Consider the following 2664-nt stretch of genomic DNA (forward strand, 5'->3'; position numbering starts at 1 on the left):
GGGGCTTCAAGGGAACCTAGGATGCTCACTTTCTAGAACAGAGCTCTTTCCACAATGGTGCCCTGTGACCTGAAGAAGCTGTAAAGTAACAGTGAAGAGTAACAGCTCTGGTGACAAGGCATTTGCTGACAAAGAGGCAGAATCCAATAGTGAAATTGTCCTATTAGAAGTCTCCTGGGCCATTCATCCAGAGAGAGCCCTCGGGGAGGAATACGTTTGGCTCAAATTTACTCTTTGGTACAATAGATGCCTGACAATGAGGTGGCTGGGGCTGGTTAGGATGGTGATAATGACAAGTTGGCAACCAAAATAAGAATGACCCAGACTTATAACTTGAAACCTAACCCAAACCACAGTGTAAAACAAGGGACTATCAAATGCCAAGGACCTCAAGGGATTTGATATCTCGGGAAATTAGGCCAATTTCCTCTTCATATGTCTAAGTCTTTTGAAGAGATCATGATACTGTAATCCTACCTTTGACAGTTGTGGAATAGTTCAATTGTGATTGATTTAAAGTCACAGGAAAAGTATCCTATCTCTAAAAATTAATTTAAAACATCACAGCCCAAAAGACTAAATGTTAGTGTCTCATGTTTCTAGGCACATAAATATTTACTGACCAAATAAATGTTTGCTCTAGCCAGTACATTACATCCCTGGCTAATCCTTATCTCTTTTTATGTGAAATAAAATTTTTAAATTATGATCAAAACACTTCTTTTAAGTTACTTAACTAACATTTAATTAAATAACTGCCAGTTAGTATCATTTGCATAATAGTTTTTGGACTGCTTTGTACAAATTCTTTAAAGTCTTGACTAGGTTTTTGTTAATAGTGAGAACATAACTGATGCCTTAAGGTTTACATGCCTCTAATATTCTGTACAATTAAGTTTCTGCTTTTCTATTCAGCTCACCTTGTTAGATGGGGATAAACTATCTTGTACCAACTTAACGGGAATATTGCAGAACCAGTGAGGAAATGCCCAAAGTGCTTTGATAATCTTACTTGTGTGTGCCTGGTGATATTAATTAAAATGTCTTTCGTGAGCAGCACGTAAGTGGGTTTTTAGTCTTTGAAATAAGTTGATTTTCAACTTGATAATGTAGTTAAATTCAGCTTCATTTTGAAATGTAAGTATTTTAGAGTAGAAAAAAGTGGAAATTTCCCCCACTAAAAGAAACTATGACTGCTTGGAGAAATGCTTGTTTCTGGGTCTGGGTCAGGAAAAGCTCAGGTGAGCTGGGGACTTCCTGTTCTGCCCAAAGGAGAGGAAGCTCTCAAAGACGTCTGAGGACACGCCAAAGGGACATAGCAGCCGTTCTAAAGGGTGCCCACTGCCTAAAGATGCGATAAGTTGAGCAGCCAAAAAAAAATAATGACTACAATTGGTTGAAACATGTGGAAAATATAAAAATCCATGAGTTCATTGCTTTTTTTCCATAAAAACACCAAATGGCAGATGCCGCCGGTGCTACGGGAGGCCCCGGAGGCCCCGGGGGCCCTGGAACGGGAGGCCGCGGTGGCTTCCGCGCAGGCGTCTGCAGCGGCCTGCAGCGGCGTCCGGGGCTGGGGCCGGGATCGCAGTCGGGAGCGGGGCCAGGATTGCGGTCGGGGGCGGGGCCGGGGTCGTGGTCGGGGGCGGGGCCGAGGCCGCGGAGCTCGCGGAGGCAAGGCCGAGGACAAGGAGTGGCTCCCCGTCACCAAGCTGGGCCGCCTGGTCAGGGACGTGGAGATCAAGTCGCTGGAGGAGATCCATCTCTTCTCTTTGCCCATCAAGGAATCTGAGATCATTGACTTTTTCTTGGGGGCATCCCTTGAGGATGAAGTTTTGAAGATCATGCCTGTGCAAAAGTAGACCTGTGCTGGCCAGCGGACCAGGTTCAAGGCATTTGTCGCCATCGGGGATTACAACGGACGTGTTGGTTTGGGTGTGAAGTGCTCTAAGGAGGTAGCCACTGCCATCCGTAGGGCCATCATTCTGGCCAAGCTCTCCCTCATCTCCGTGTGACGAGGCTACTGGGGGAACAAGATCGGCAAGCCCCATACCGTCCCTTGCAAGGTGACTGGCCGCGGAGGCTCTGTGGTGGTGCGCCTCATCCCTGCCCCCAAGGGCACTGGCATCGTCTCAGCCCCTGTGCCCAAGAAGCTACTGATGGTGGCTGGAATTGACGACTGCTACACCTCAGCCAGGGGCTGCACTGCCACGCTGGGCAACTTCGCCAAGGCCACTTTTGATGCCATTTCCAAGACCTACAGTTATCTCCACTCCTGATCTCTGGAAAGAGACGGTGTTCACCAAGTCTCCAGATCAGGAATTCACTGACCATCTTGTAAAGACCCACACCAGAGTTTCCATGCAGAGGACTCAGGCTCCAGCTGTAGCCACCACATAGTTTTCTATAGGAAAAATAAAGTGAATGAAGCTAGTTAAAAAAAAAAAAAAATCCATGAGTTCATAAAGAACGAAAAAAAGAAGAGAGCGAAAGGAAAACAGGACCTCAAAACTCATCTGTCACCTTTGGAAGTCACTGCTGTACCAGGCTGATACTCTGATAATCATCATTTAAGGAAAGAATTAAGGATTTATCCTATCTTACCTGTATAGTTTCCTACATAAATTGTATTTTAGAGTACCCAAATTGCCTGAATTGATGAAG

General features: G+C 45.6%; 1 pseudogene; it reads left to right on the forward strand.

Annotated features, from left to right (window-relative positions):
* The first annotated feature begins 1459 nt into the window (after positions 1-1459).
* On the forward strand, positions 1460-2400 carry LOC102976877 (40S ribosomal protein S2-like; annotated as a pseudogene).
* The last annotated feature ends 264 nt before the right edge of the window (positions 2401-2664 follow it).

The sequence above is a fragment of the Physeter macrocephalus genome, chromosome 7, assembly GCF_002837175.3.
Source record: "Physeter macrocephalus isolate SW-GA chromosome 7, ASM283717v5, whole genome shotgun sequence".
NCBI classification, from domain to species: domain Eukaryota; kingdom Metazoa; phylum Chordata; class Mammalia; order Artiodactyla; family Physeteridae; genus Physeter; species Physeter macrocephalus.